At 46.2% G+C, this 15,094-nt stretch overlaps 3 long non-coding RNA genes across 4 annotated transcripts; all 3 read left to right on the forward strand.

Annotated features, from left to right (window-relative positions):
• The first annotated feature begins 1,788 nt into the window (after positions 1 to 1,788).
• Positions 1,789 to 14,699, forward strand: LOC139838468 (uncharacterized). Of its 2 annotated transcripts, none has more exons than XR_011755287.1 (6): positions 1,789 to 1,950; positions 2,039 to 2,298; positions 2,898 to 2,982; positions 3,070 to 3,269; positions 3,745 to 3,829; positions 5,172 to 5,609. It is a non-coding gene; the product is annotated as an uncharacterized lncRNA (long non-coding RNA). The 2 variants fall into 2 exon arrangements; XR_011755286.1 differs by lacking the exon at positions 5,172 to 5,609 and adding an exon at positions 14,480 to 14,699 and having other exon boundaries at positions 1,790 to 1,950.
• Positions 6,701 to 8,832, forward strand: LOC127342213 (uncharacterized). The gene is made up of 5 exons (XR_011755284.1): positions 6,701 to 6,952; positions 7,041 to 7,300; positions 7,900 to 7,984; positions 8,072 to 8,271; positions 8,747 to 8,832. It is a non-coding gene; the product is annotated as an uncharacterized lncRNA (long non-coding RNA).
• LOC139830082 (uncharacterized) lies at positions 11,866 to 13,556 on the forward strand. The gene is made up of 4 exons (XR_011755285.1): positions 11,866 to 11,954; positions 12,043 to 12,302; positions 12,904 to 12,988; positions 13,076 to 13,556. It is a non-coding gene; the product is annotated as an uncharacterized lncRNA (long non-coding RNA).
• Positions 14,700 to 15,094: the final 395 nt, after the last annotated feature.

The following is a 15,094-nucleotide window of genomic DNA, read 5'->3' on the forward strand; positions in this document are numbered from 1 at the left end:
CTGCCGCTTAACCCCACCATATTGCCTATGACGTTCCTCTTGCGTCCTCTAAGTCCCCTGCGTGCCTCAAGTTCAAAGGACGACTGGTTGACGAATGCTTATACGTCTTGAAGTCTTGTTAAGTACGAACCCGTACTTAATGCTGCTTCTACGGGATATAATCGGGCAGGTATGAAGATATGTTCGATGAAGACGATGTTAGTGAGGTTACCCTTCCGGCTTGGCCTGGGCAGGGTTATGGACGCCACTGGTTATCTTTAGGACTCTTAGTCCAAATTTGTATCTTGTCCGTACTCGGATGTATTTGATCTTCTGTATGATTTGGATCTTTGTATGTATCTATTTGTATTCTTGACTCGTTGGAGTCGTTGTTGTAATATATCTGTTTCTTGTGGGCTCTATTGTAATCCTGTTGTAATGTTACCGCTCGTGATTGATTCCACCCGCATCGCGTGCATGCTTCGGCGTGTACGAGGCGCTTGGTGGTGCGTATCCTAGAATCGATATCGTGCGGATTTTGGCGGATTCGCTGGGATCCTCATGGTACCGGTTTTGGGGCGTCACAAGTTGGTATCAGAGCATCAGGTTGACGATACCCCACTAGTCCAGCCTTTAGGATAACCTTGGCAACGGTCGTTGAGTTTAGAGAGTCCAAAACCTATTTTCTAAAATTCATTGGATAGATCTGATTAACTCTTAATTTTCTCCTTACCTAAATTCTTTCTCCTCTTACCTTTGCGCATTTTGGGTCTTCTCTCTTATCCGAGTTTCTCCAAGTCTTAGGTTTCGACGTGGGTTGGACGATCTTTGCCCCTCACCTATTAGGTCCGATCTTCGGAGAATCTCAACAGAAGCGCTTCATCGACATCGGAACAACGACTTCTTGTTAGTGGTGTCGCGACGATCTACACGATGCATGAAGACCCGATAGTTTAACCAACTCCCCCTTAGGTTGACGTGGAATCTCGGGGCGAGATTCCTTGTTAGTGGTGTCGATTGTAGCGACCCAGGAATATCCCCATATTAGATTTGCCCGTTCTTTTCTTTTTGTGCATAATCATGGCATCAATCACCTTGCATGTTTTTATAAAAACTTTCAAGGAAATTATTTTTATTAAAACCCTATCTCCCTTATCTTATTTCAATAATAATAAACCCAAAATATTATTATTTTGGATATGTTGAAAAACTATTTTTTAAATCTTGTTCCAGTATTTCAAAGTTGCATACTAAATAGTTCTCTGAAAAATAAACCCTTGCCTCCTTTCTCTTTTCTTTATCTATAAATCAAATACCTAGATTTTAAAATAGTGCCAATGTTTAAAAATCCTTTCAAAACTTTCCTCTTTCCCTTTTTGTTTCCTACCAAATCTGTGAGAAAAAGAAGAAGGCAGAAGTTTTGAGAAGAAGAGAAGAGAAACAAAGAAGCCACCTGATCAGGTCCAACAACCACGTTCACTTCTTTCTGTCTGTCTTCACGACTGCACGAGCACTGCGTGACAGCCTGAGCCCCTCCACCGAGCTCTCTCCTCACCTGCTCCATTTCCTCTCCTCTTTAATCCTCACCGAAGCACCCAGATCGAACCCTAGTTCCTCTTCCCTCCTCAGCGCCGCCGCTCTGCTTTTCCCTTCCCTTGGCGCTGTACAAGAATCAGATAGAGTAGAAGACAGAAAACTAAAGTTAAAAGTTCAGAGAACTTCGCCAGAGAGATCGCCGTCGCCCCGCCGACATGGGCCTTCCCGAGCGAGGCCAAGCAGCGGGATGGAACCACCTCATCGCCCCGGTTCTTCTCGCGCTAAGAGACCTACTTAGGGCGCTAGGAATCGTCGACGCCGTCTCCGTTTCAGTCCGCCTGTCCAAGCTCGCCGGTGACGACTTCGTCGCCGCCGGCCGGTCCTGTTCGCCTCCAGACCTCGTCCGGACTCTCCGACCCCACCTGCGCCTTCGTGGTGAGTTTCTGCGCCTCCTGGAGCTCTCCACTGTCTCCCTCGTCCTTCCTATCATGCTCGCGGTGTTGACCGCCGTTGTTCTCTGTAGGGTCTCGTCGCCGGCGCAGCATGGGGGTACTCCGGTGCCGAGTCAGCGACCTTTTGGTTGCCCGCGAAGTTCTGCATCCGGCGCCCCTTGCGCTCGTCCCGGTTCGCCCCATGTCGTCAGTTCCGTGCTCGCCGGCCGGCCGCTGTGTAGCAGGTCAAGCTCCATCTTCATCCTGGCGTGCAGCTTCCAGTTTGCACCTTCGTCTGGTTCAATAAGTGTCCTGGCTCATGTCATTCAGCATCCAAACGAGCAGCCTAGTGGTAATATAGGATTCTCTAACTTGCTATAGACAAGTTAGAGATGAACAGTACATCTAACTTGTGCTTATTTTCAATCATTGGATTTAGATCTGATGGTTCACAATAAGCACTACAGTAGCAGTAACAGCAATGCTACATCTACGGAAAACAGCTACGGAATATTCTTACGAACCGCACTAGGCAGGCTACACAATTAGAACGTGGCCCGGCTTTCACGGAGAGAATCAAAACTCAACCAATACATTTGCTGCACGTCAGTCCGTAAAACTCCCCGTAAACCAAATCATCCGTAGGTCTAGGATTATTGGTAGCAGTAAACAGTAACGTGAACAGGAGATGTTACAGTACCATGTCGCTACAGTGTTACGTGTACAGTGTTTGGTGATCTGGGCTCTTCAGTTTTGATCGGACGGCTCCAGGAGCAAGTCAGAGAACTGTAGCTGGGTGACTTGCTACTAGCAAGTTAGACAAGCCGCGCCGGTAATATACCTAGTCCCTCTACTGTGAGATTCTGATCTAATCCCAATTAATCGAGCCTAAATGGGCACCCTTTTGTTGCTAATTTGATCTGTGTCTGCCTCCACCCAATGTTGCTTCAGTTTCGTCAGGTCTCTACATAGTCCAGAAAAGCTTCAGTTTGCTGCGTGTCTCCATCTGTTCAATAGCTGCCTGGTAGCCGATCTGGTCCGTTCCTTGATCCTTCTAGTGTGCAACCTGAGTGCAATTAAATCCCGTCGGAAGCATCTTCTAAATCTTCTTTTATCTGTACAGATATCAATACATGCCATGTCTCAATGTTTCTGCCTCCAGTTATCACAACAAACGTAGCATCAGTCTAGTGTCTACGTTGCTTGCACTAGCTAGCAGCAGGCAGGGATCAATACCTTGCCAGGACAAATGTACCTGCCTTTTTGTCGCTGCTTCTGGCCCTGTCTCGAGGCCGACCTGTTTTCCATCAGCGATGCTCCAAGGTCCGGCTCAAGTCTCCTGTCTCTGTTTTATTCTTTTTGCAAACGGTGTAATGCATATCTTTGGATTGATAAAAATACAATAAGTCTAAACTATATATCTATTCTAATCGGAAAAATCTCATGAATCTAAGTATGTCATGTATATAAATGTTTGCATCTTGTCATGTAGTATCGTGTTATTTTGCATCACATCTAATACATAATATGCGGGGTATTTGGGAATTGCCGTATATGGTTTTCCGCTCCGTTTAAATTGCGTAGCTCACCCATGCCATGTATTGCCATGCTTAACAACATTTAATATGCGGGGTAGATAAATAACTCGAACCTAATAATTGTTTGTCCGGGATTCCGACTCCGCTTAAATGGATAAGTTGCATCGCATCATATCTGCCATGTCATGCATGCTTGCATTTGATCATGCTGGAACTTCTTTATCCGTAGTTGTAAGACTTGCATACGTTGTGTGTTCCAGCATTTGCTTCTTCCCGGCTAGGATCACGAAGTGGTGTTGTGAGATACGACAAGACCTCCGGATGTTCCTCGGCAAGCTTTAACAGGCAAGCTTTTCCCCTATACTCTTGTCCCTGCATGAGTCGCTCACCTATTTTATTTTGCCTTCTCCCTCATGCTATCCTTAAGTTGCGTTTTTGTCACGTGCCCCTTCCACTTGTTACCTCAAGCAGCCCATGTTGCCACCACCAACCACCAACCTCCTACAGCTGTTGTTTGGTTATCGGGTCTGCCTTGCGAGTCGTAGTGCATGCTAGTGTTGTTTATATCGTGTTACCGTTATCGCTATCTTATCGGTTTATCTGTTGGGGAATCATGATACATGGTTTATGGTTATATCTGTTGAGGGTATCATGGTTACTATTTAATACTTATTAAGCGGAGGCATCGGTGGGTTAGCTGATCGTTTTGTGACGGCTCACTTGTGTTTCTTTAAAGCTTAGGACCCGAGTTCTTGTTATCTGTTCCGAGACTGAGCGCTCTAACCACACGTGGGTATGCCTATGGGTCTCCCCTCGACCACTGCCGGAATCTACAGCTTTGTCCAGTGGCCACAACTAGTTCGTAATGTTTTACCATTTGTTATTGCGTGCATAACAGCTTGTTACTTATTTACTTTGGGAAGCCCCTGGGTGCCTTGTACCCCTTGTTTCTGGTATGCACGTATAGGATGCGGTACGTTCGTTTATCGATGCTGAAGCGGGTCATTCGCCCCAGTGTGTGTTTTGACCCTCGGAAGCCGTAGGCGCAAACAGCTAGGTCCATCTCGGAGATTCGGCCGGACTTCGATTCGGGTTCAACTTAGTTAGGTGGCTTCCTGGACATTGTTGTCGTGAAGGAGAGTGCGTGTCGTGATATCTTTCCTTTGCTCGGTTGGGTTGATCGTGCGTGTGGGCATATTTGGGCACCCCTGCAGGGTTACATCTTATCGATAAGCCGTGTCCGCGGTTATGGACGACTTGGAGCTGTATGACTCGACCATAGACAACTTACACCTGTTGTTTCAATCATAATATCTTGTGTAGTAAGTTAGTATAACTTCAATAATAAATGGTTAAAACTTGACAACCGTGTGAGTGCCTTTGTAAGTAATTCTTGGCGAAGGGGGAATGCATCGGCTGTGTTATGTTTGCAGAGTATAGAACTGCTAGCTTGTGCGCTCACCTTCTCTGATAGACGACTGTTGTAGAGTGTCTTTATAGGTTTTTAGTGCTTGCGCGCTGCCGCTTAACCCCACCATATTGCCTATGACGTTCCTCTTGCGTCCTCTAAGTCCCCTGCGTGCCTCAAGTTCAAAGGACGACTGGTTGACGAATGCTTATACGTCTTGAAGTCTTGTTAAGTACGAACCCGTACTTAATGCTGCTTCTACGGGATATAATCGGGCAGGTATGAAGATATGTTCGATGAAGACGATGTTAGCGAGGTTACCCTTCCGGCTTGGCCTGGGCAGGGTTATGGACGCCACTGGTTATCTTTAGGACTCTTAGTCCAAATTTGTATCTTGTCCGTACTCGGATGTATTTGATCTTCTGTATGATTTGGATCTTTGTATGTATCTATTTGTATTCTTGACTCGTTGGATTCGTTGTTGTAATATATCTGTTTCTTGTGGGCTCTATTGTAATCCTGTTGTAATGTTACCGCTCGTGATTGATTCCACCCGCATCGCGTGCATGCTTCGGCGTGTACGAGGCGCTTGGTGGTGCGTATCCTAGAATCGATATCGTGCGGATTTTGGCGGATTCGCTGGGATCCTCATGGTACCGGTTTTGGGGCGTCACAAGTTGGTATCAGAGCATCAGGTTGACGATACCCCACTAGTCCAGCCTTTAGGATAACCTTGGCAACGGTCGTTGAGTTTAGAGAGTCCAAAACCTATTTTCTAAAATTCATTGGATAGATCTGATTAGCTCTTAATTTTCTCCTTACCTAAATTCTTTCTCCTCTTACCTTTGCGCATTTTGGGTCTTCTCTCTTATCCGAGTTTCTCCGAGTCTTAGGTTTCGACGTGGGTTGGACGATCTTTGCCCCTCACCTATTAGGTCCGATCTTCGGAGGATCTCAACAGAAGCGCTTCATCGACAGCGGAACAACGACTTCTTGTTAGTGGTGTCGCGACGATCTACACGATGCATGAAGACCCGATAGTTTAACCAACTCCCCCTTAGGTTGACGTGGAATCTCGGGGCGAGATTCCTTGTTAGTGGTGTCGATTGTAGCGACCCAGGAATATCCCCATATTAGATTTGCCCGTTCTTTTCTTTTTGTGCATAATCATGGCATCAATCACCTTGCATGTTTTTATAAAAACTTTCAAGGAAATTATTTTTATTAAAACCCTATCTCCCTTATCTTATTTCAATAATAATAAACCCAAAATATTATTATTTTGGATATGTTGAAAAACTATTTTTTAAATCTTGTTCCAGTATTTCAAAGTTGCATACTAAATAGTTCTCTGAAAAATAAACCCTTGCCTCCTTTCTCTTTTCTTTATCTATAAATCAAATACCTAGATTTTAAAATAGTGCCAATGTTTAAAAATCCTTTCAAAACTTTCCTCTTTCCCTTTTTGTTTCCTACCAAATCTGTGAGAAAAAGAAGAAGGCAGAAGTTTTGAGAAGAAGAGAAGAGAAACAAAGAAGCCACCTGATCAGGTCCAACAACCACGTTCACTTCTTTCTGTCTGTCTTCACGACTGCACGAGCACTGCGTGACAGCCTGAGCCCCTCCACCGAGCTCTCTCCTCACCTGCTCCATTTCCTCTCCTCTTTAATCCTCACCGAAGCACCCAGATCGAACCCTAGTTCCTCTTCCCTCCTCAGCGCCGCCGCTCTGCTTTTCCCTTCCCTTGGCGCTGTACAAGAATTAGATAGAGTAGAAGACAGAAAACTAAAGTTAAAAGTTCAGAGAACTTCGCCAGAGAGATCGCCGTCGCCCCGCCGACATGGGCCTCCCCGAGCGAGGCCAAGCAGCGGGATGGAACCACCTCATCGCCCCGGTTCTTCTCGCGCTAAGAGACCTACTTAGGGCGCTAGGAATCGTCGACGCCGTCTCCGTTTCAGTCCGCCTGTCCAAGCTCGCCGGTGACGACTTCGTCGCCGCCGGCCGGTCCTGTTCGCCTCCAGACCTCGTCCGGACTCTCCGACCCCACCTGCGCCTTCGTGGTGAGTTTCTGCGCCTCCTGGAGCTCTCCACTGTCTCCCTCGTCCTTCCTATCATGCTCGCGGCGTTGACCGCCGTTGTTCTCTGTAGGGTCTCGTCGCCGGCGCAGTATGGGGGTACTCCGGTGCCGAGTCAGCGACCTTTTGGTTGCCCGCGAAGTTCTGCATCCGGCGCCCCTTGCGCTCGTCCCGGTTCGCCCCATGTCGTCAGTTCCGTGCTCGCCGGCCGGCCGCTGTGTAGCAGGTCAAGCTCCATCTTCATCCTGGCGTGCAGCTTCCAGTTTGCACCTTCGTCTGGTTCAATAAGTGTCCTGGCTCATGTCATTCAGCATCCAAACGAGCAGCCTAGTGGTAATATAGGATTCTCTAACTTGCTATAGACAAGTTAGAGATGAACAGTACATCTAACTTGTGCTTATTTTCAATCATTGGATTTAGATCTGATGGTTCACAATAAGCACTACAGTAGCAGTAACAGCAATGCTACATCTACGGAGAACAGCTACGGAATATTCTTACGAACCGCACCAGGCAGGCTACACAATTAGAACGTGGCCCGGCTTTCACGGAGAGAATCAAAACTCAACCAATATATTTGCTGCACGTCAGTCCGTAAAACTCCCCGTAAACCAAATCATCCGTAGGTCTAGGATTATTGGTAGCAGTAAACAGTAACGTGAACAGGAGATGTTACAGTACCATGTCGCTACAGTGTTACGTGTACAGTGTTTGGTGATCTGGGCTCTTCAGTTTTGATCGGACGGCTCCAGGAGCAAGTCAGAGAACTTTAGCTGGGTGACTTGCTACTAGCAAGTTAGACAAGCCGCGCCGGTAATATACCTAGTCCCTCTACTGTGAGATTCTGATCTAATCCCAATTAATCGAGCCTAAATGGGCACCCTTTTGTTGCTAATTTGATCTGTGTCTGCCTCCACCCAATGTTGCTTCAGTTTCGTCAGGTCTCTACATAGTCCAGAAAAGCTTCAGTTTGCTGCGTGTCTCCATCTGTTCAATAGCTGCTTGGTAGCCGATCTGGTCCGTTCCTTGATCCTTCTAGTGTGCAACCTGAGTGCAATTAAATCCCGTCGGAAGCATCTTCTAAATCTTCTTTTATCTGTACAGATATCAATACATGCCATGTCTCAATGTTTCTGCCTCCAGTTATCACAACAAACGTAGCATCAGTCTAGTGTCTACGTTGCTTGCACTAGCTAGCAGCAGGCAGGGATCAATACCTTGCCAGGACAAATGTACCTGCCTTTTTGTCGCTGCTTCTGGCCCTGTCTCGAGGCCGACCTGTTTTCCATCAGCGATGCTCCAAGGTCCGGCTCAAGTCTCCTGTCTCTGTTTTATTCTTTTTGCAAACGGTGTAATGCATATCTTTGGATTGATAAAAATACAATAAGTCTAAACTATATATCTATTCTAATCGGAAAAATCTCATGAATCTAAGTATGTCATGTATATAAATGTTTGCATCTTGTCATGTAGTATCGTGTTATTTTGCATCACATCTAATACATAATATGCGGGGTATTTGGGAATTGCCGTATATGGTTTTCCGCTCCGTTTAAATTGCGTAGCTCACCCATGCCATGTATTGCCATGCTTAACAACATTTAATATGCGGGGTAGATAAATAACTCGAACCTAATAATTGTTTGTCCGGGATTCCGACTCCGCTTAAATGGATAAGTTGCATCGCATCATATCTGCCATGTCATGCATGCTTGCATTTGATCATGCTGGAACTTCTTTATCCGTAGTTGTAAGACTTGCATACGTTGTGTGTTCCAGCATTTGCTTCTTCCCGGCTAGGATCACGAAGTGGTGTTGTGAGATACGACAAGACCTCCGGATGTTTCTCGGCAAGCTTTAACAGGCAAGCTTTTCCCCTATACTCTTGTCCCTGCATGAGTCGCTCACCTATTTTATTTTGCCTTCTCCCTCATGCTATCCTTAAGTTGCGTTTTTGTCACGTACCCCTTCCACTTGTTACCTCAAGCAGCCCATGTTGCCACCACCAACCACCAACCTCCTACAGCTGTTGTTTGGTTATCGGGTCTGCCTTGCGAGTCGTAGTGCATGCTAGTGTTGTTTATATCGTGTTACCGTTATCGCTATCTTATCGGTTTATCTGTTGGGGAATCATGATACATGGTTTATGGTTGTATCTGTTGAGGGTATCATGGTTACTATTTAATACTTATTAAGCGGAGGCATCGGTGGGTCAGCTGATCGTTTTGTGACGGCTCACTTGTGTTTCTTTAAAGCTTAGGACCCGAGTTCTTGTTATCTGTTCCGAGACTGAGCGCTCTAACCACACGTGGGTATGCCTATGGGTCTCCCCTCGACCACTGCCGGAATCTACAGCTTTGTCCAGTGGCCACAACTAGTTCGTAATGTTTTACCATTTGTTATTGCGTGCATGTCAGCTTGTTACTTATTTACTTTGGGAAGCCCCTGGGTGCCTTGTATCCCTTGTTTCTGGTATGCACGTATAGGATGCGGTACGTTCGTTTATCGATGCTGAAGCGGGTCATTCGCCCCAGTGTGTGTTTTGACCCTCGGAAGCCGTAGGCGCAAACAGCTAGGTCCATCTCGGAGATTCGGCGGGACTTCGATTCGGGTTCAACTTAGTTAGGTGGCTTCCTGGACATTGTTGTCGTGAAGGAGAGTGCGTGTCGTGATATCTTTCCTTTGCTCGGTTGGGTTGATCGTGCGTGTGGGCATATTTGGGCACCCCTGCAGGGTTACATCTTATCGATAAGCCGTGTCCGCGGTTATGGACGACTTGGAGCTGTATGAATCGACCATAGACAACTTACACCTGTTGTTTCAATCATAATATCTTGTGTAGTAAGTTAGTATAACTTCAATAATAAATGGTTAAAACTTGACAACCGTGTGAGTGCCTTTGTAAGTAATTCTTGGCGAAGGGGGAATGCATCGGCTGTGTTATGTTTGCAGAGTATAGAACTGCTAGCTTGTGCGCTCACCTTCTCTGATAGACGACTGTTGTAGAGTGTCTTTATAGGTTTTTAGTGCTTGCGCGCTGCCGCTTAATCCCACCATATTGCCTATGACGTTCCTCTTGCGTCCTCTAAGTCCCCTGCGTGCCTCAAGTTCAAAGGACGACTGGTTGACGAATGCTTATACGTCTTGAAGTCTTGTTAAGTACGAACCCGTACTTAATGCTGCTTCTACGGGATATAATCGGGCAGGTATGAAGATATGTTCGATGAAGACGATGTTAGCGAGGTTACCCTTCCGGCTTGGCCTGGGCAGGGTTATGGACGCCACTGGTTATCTTTAGGACTCTTAGTCCAAATTTGTATCTTGTCCGTACTCGGATGTATTTGATCTTCTGTATGATTTGGATCTTTGTATGTATCTATTTGTATTCTTGACTCGTTGGAGTCGTTGTTGTAATATATCTGTTTCTTGTGGGCTCTATTGTAATCCTGTTGTAATGTTACCGCTCGTGATTGATTCCACCCGCATCGCGTGCATGCTTCGGCGTGTACGAGGCGCTTGGTGGTGCGTATCCTAGAATCGATATCGTGCGGATTTTGGCGGATTCGCTGGGATCCTCATGGTACCGGTTTTGGGGCGTCACAAGTTGGTATCAGAGCATCAGGTTGACGATACCCCACTAGTCCAGCCTTTAGGATAACCTTGGCAACGGTCGTTGAGTTTAGAGAGTCCAAAACCTATTTTCTAAAATTCATTGGATAGATCTGATTAGCTCTTAATTTTCTCCTTACCTAAATTCTTTCTCCTCTTACCTTTGCGCATTTTGGGTCTTCTCTCTTATCCGAGTTTCTCCGAGTCTTAGGTTTCGACGTGGGTTGGACGATCTTTGCCCCTCACCTATTAGGTCCGATCTTCGGAGGATCTCAACAGAAGCGCTTCATCGACAGCGGAACAACGTCTTCTTGTTAGTGGTGTCGCGACGATCTACACGATGCATGAAGACCCGATAGTTTAACCAACTCCCCCTTAGGTTGACGTGGAATCTCGGGGCGAGATTCCTTGTTAGTGGTGTCGATTGTAGCGACCCAGGAATATCCCCATATTAGATTTGCCCGTTCTTTTCTTTTTGTGCATAATCATGGCATCAATCACCTTGCATGTTTTTATAAAAACTTTCAAGGAAAATATTTTTATTAAAACCCTATCTCCCTTATCTTATTTCAATAATAATAAACCCAAAATATTATTATTTTGGATATGTTGAAAAACTATTTTTTAAATCTTGTTCCAGTATTTCAAAGTTGCATACTAAATAGTTCTCTGAAAAATAAACCCTTGCCTCCTTTCTCTTTTCTTTATCTATAAATCAAATACCTAGATTTTAAAATAGTGCCAATGTTTAAAAATCCTTTCAAAACTTTCCTCTTTCCCTTTTTGTTTCCTACCAAATCTGTGAGAAAAAGAAGAAGGCAGAAGTTTTGAGAAGAAGAGAAGAGAAACAAAGAAGCCACCTGATCAGGTCCAACAACCACGTTCACTTCTTTCTGTCTGTCTTCACGACTGCACGAGCACTGCGTGACAGCCTGAGCCCCTCCACCGAGCTCTCTCCTCACCTGCTCCATTTCCTCTCCTCTTTAATCCTCACCGAAGCACCCAGATCGAACCCTAGTTCCTCTTCCCTCCTCAGCGCTGCCGCTCTGCTTTTCCCTTCCCTTGGCGCTGTACAAGAATCAGATAGAGTAGAAGACAGAAAACTAAAGTTAAAAGTTCAGAGAACTTCGCCAGAGAGATCGCCGTCGCCCCGCCGACATGGGCCTCCCCGAGCGAGGCCAAGCAGCGGGATGGAACCACCTCATCGCCCCGGTTCTTCTCGCGCTAAGAGACCTACTTAGGGCGCTAGGAATCGTCGACGCCGTCTCCGTTTCAGTCCGCCTGTCCAAGCTCGCCGGTGACGACTTCGTCGCCGCCGGCCGGTCCTGTTCGCCTCCAGACCTCGTCCGGACTCTCCGACCCCACCTGCGCCTTCGTGGTGAGTTTCTGCGCCTCCTGGAGCTCTCCACTGTCTCCCTCGTCCTTCCTATCATGCTCGTGGTGTTGACCGCCGTTGTTCTCTGTAGGGTCTCGTTGCCGGCGCAGTATGGGGGTACTCCGGTGCCGAGTCAGCGACCTTTTGGTTGCCCGCGAAGTTCTGCATCCGGCGCCCCTTGCGCTCGTCCCGGTTCGCCCCATGTCGTCAGTTCCGTGCTCGCCGGCCGGCCGCTGTGTAGCAGGTCAAGCTCCATCTTCATCCTGGCGTGCAGCTTCCAGTTTGCACCTTCGTCTGGTTCAATAAGTGTCCTGGCTCATGTCATTCAGCATCCAAACGAGCAGCCTAGTGGTAATATAGGATTCTCTAACTTGCTATAGACAAGTTAGAGATGAACAGTACATCTAACTTGTGCTTATTTTCAATCATTGGATTTAGATCTGATGGTTCACAATAAGCACTACAAGAGTGCGATAACAGCAATGCTACATCTACGGAAAACAGCTACGGAATATTCTTACGAACCGCACCAGGCAGGCTACACAATTAGAACGTGGCCTGGCTTTCACGGAGAGAATCAAAACTCAACCAATACATTTGCTGCACGTCAGTCCGTAAAACTCCCCGTAAACCAAATCATCCGTAGGTCTAGGATTATTGGTAGCAGTAAACAGTAACGTGAACAGGAGATGTTACAGTACCATGTCGCTACAGTGTTACGTGTACAGTGTTTGGTGATCTGGGCTCTTCAGTTTTGATCGGACGGCTCCAGGAGCAAGTCAGAGAACTGTAGCTGGGTGACTTGCTACTAGCAAGTTAGACAAGCCGCGCCGGTAATATACCTAGTCCCTCTACTGTGAGATTCTGATCTAATCCCAATTAATCGAGCCTAAATGGGCACCCTTTTGTTGCTAATTTGATCTGTGTCTGCCTCCACCCAATGTTGCTTCAGTTTCGTCAGGTCTCTACATAGTCCAGAAAAGCTTCAGTTTGCTGCGTGTCTCCATCTGTTCAATAGCTGCCTGGTAGCCGATCTGGTCCGTTCCTTGATCCTTCTAGTGTGCAACCTGAGTGCAATTAAATCCCGTCGGAAGCATCTTCTAAATCTTCTTTTATCTGTACAGATATCAATTCATGCCATGTCTCAATGTTTCTGCCTCCAGTTATCACAACAAACGTAGCATCAGTCTAGTGTCTACGTTGCTTGCACTAGCTAGCAGCAGGCAGGGATCAATACCTTGCCAGGACAAATGTGCCTGCCTTTTTGTCGCTGCTTCTGGCCCTGCCTCGAGGCCGACCTGTTTTCCATCAGCGATGCTCCGAGGTCCGGCTCAAGTCTCCTGTCTCTGTTTTATTCTTTTTGCAAACGGTGTAATGCATATCTTTGGATTGATAAAAATACAATAAGTCTAAACTATATATCTATTCTAATCGGAAAAATCTCATGAATCTAAGTATGTCATGTATATAAATGTTTGCATCTTGTCATGTAGTATCGTGTTATTTTGCATCACATCTAATACATAATATGCGGGGTATTTGGGAATTGCCGTATATGGTTTTCCGCTCCGTTTAAATTGCGTAGCTCACCCATGCCATGTATTGCCATGCTTAAAAACATTTAATATGCGGGGTAGATAAATAACTCGAACATAATAATTGTTTGTCCGGGATTCCGACTCCGCTTAAATGGATAAGTTGTATCGCATCATATCTGCCATGTCATGCATGCTTGCATTTGATCATGCTGGAACTTCTTTATCCGTAGTTGTAAGACTTGCATACGCTGTGTGTTCCAGCATTTGCTTCTTCCCGGCTAGGATCACGAAGTGGTGTTGTGAGATACGACAAGACCTCCGGATGTTCCTCGGCAAGCTTTAACAGCCAAGCTTTTCCCCTATACTCTTGTCCCTGCAGGAGTCGCTCACCTATTTTATTTTGCCTTCTCCCTCATGCTATCCTTAAGTTGTGTTCTTGTCACGTGCCCTTCCACTTGTTACCTCAAGCGGTTGGGTTGATTGTGCGTGTGGGCACATTTGGGCACCCCTGCAGGGTTACATCTTATCGATAAGCCGTGTCCGCGGTTATGGACGACTTGGAGCTGTATGGCTCGACCATAGACAACTTACACGTGTTGTTTCAATCATAATAACTTGTGTAGTAAGTTAGTATAACTTCAATAATAAATGGTTAAAACTTGACAACCGTGTGAGTGACTTTGTAAGTACTTCTTGGCGAAGGGGGAATGCATCGGCTGTGTTATGTTTGCAGAGTATAGAACTGCTAGCTTGTGCGCTCTCTCGCCTCTCTGATAGACGACTGTTGTAGAGTGTCTCTATAGGTTTTTAGTGCTTGCGCGCTGCCGCTTAACCCCACCATATTGCCTATGACATTCCTCTTGCGTCCTCTAAGTCCCGTGCGTGCCTCAAGTACAAAGGACGACTGGTTGACGAATGCTTATACGTCTTGAAGTCTTGTTAAGTATGAACCCGTACTTATTGCTGCTTCTACGGGATATAACCGGGCAGGTATGAAGATATGTTCGATGAAGACGACGTTAGCGAGGTTACCCTTCCGGCTTGGCCTGGGCAGGGTTATGGACGCCACTGGTTATCTTCAGGACTCTTAGTCCAAATTTGTATCTTGTCCGTACTTGGATGTATTTGATCTTCTGTATGCTTTGGATCTTTGTATGTATCTATTTGTATTCTTGACTCGTTGGAGTCATTGTTGTAATATATCTGTTTCTTGTGGGCTCTATTGTAATCTTGTTGTAATGTTACCGCTCGTGATTGATTCCACCCGCATCGCGTGCATGCTTCGACGTGTACGAGGCGCTTGGTGGTGCATCTCCTAGAATCGATAGCGTGCGGATTTCGGCGGATTCGCTGGGATCCTCATGGTACCGGTTTTGGGGCGTCACAATTGAGGATGATCACGCTCCTTCCACTTCACCAACGTGTGATAAGACACAAGGTAATGGTATGGTGAGTGGTGATGAACATTGCATTGTTGATGGTGAGCGCTCTCTTGATGATTCTTCATCTCTATCCCATTGCAATGTCTCATCTTTGGACTTTAACACTTGTAGCACTATAAATGATTTACATGCTTGTGTTGATAGTCCTTGCATATCTTCTTCC

The sequence above is a fragment of the Lolium perenne genome, chromosome 3 (assembly GCF_019359855.2).
Source record: "Lolium perenne isolate Kyuss_39 chromosome 3, Kyuss_2.0, whole genome shotgun sequence".
Classification (NCBI taxonomy): domain Eukaryota; kingdom Viridiplantae; phylum Streptophyta; class Magnoliopsida; order Poales; family Poaceae; genus Lolium; species Lolium perenne.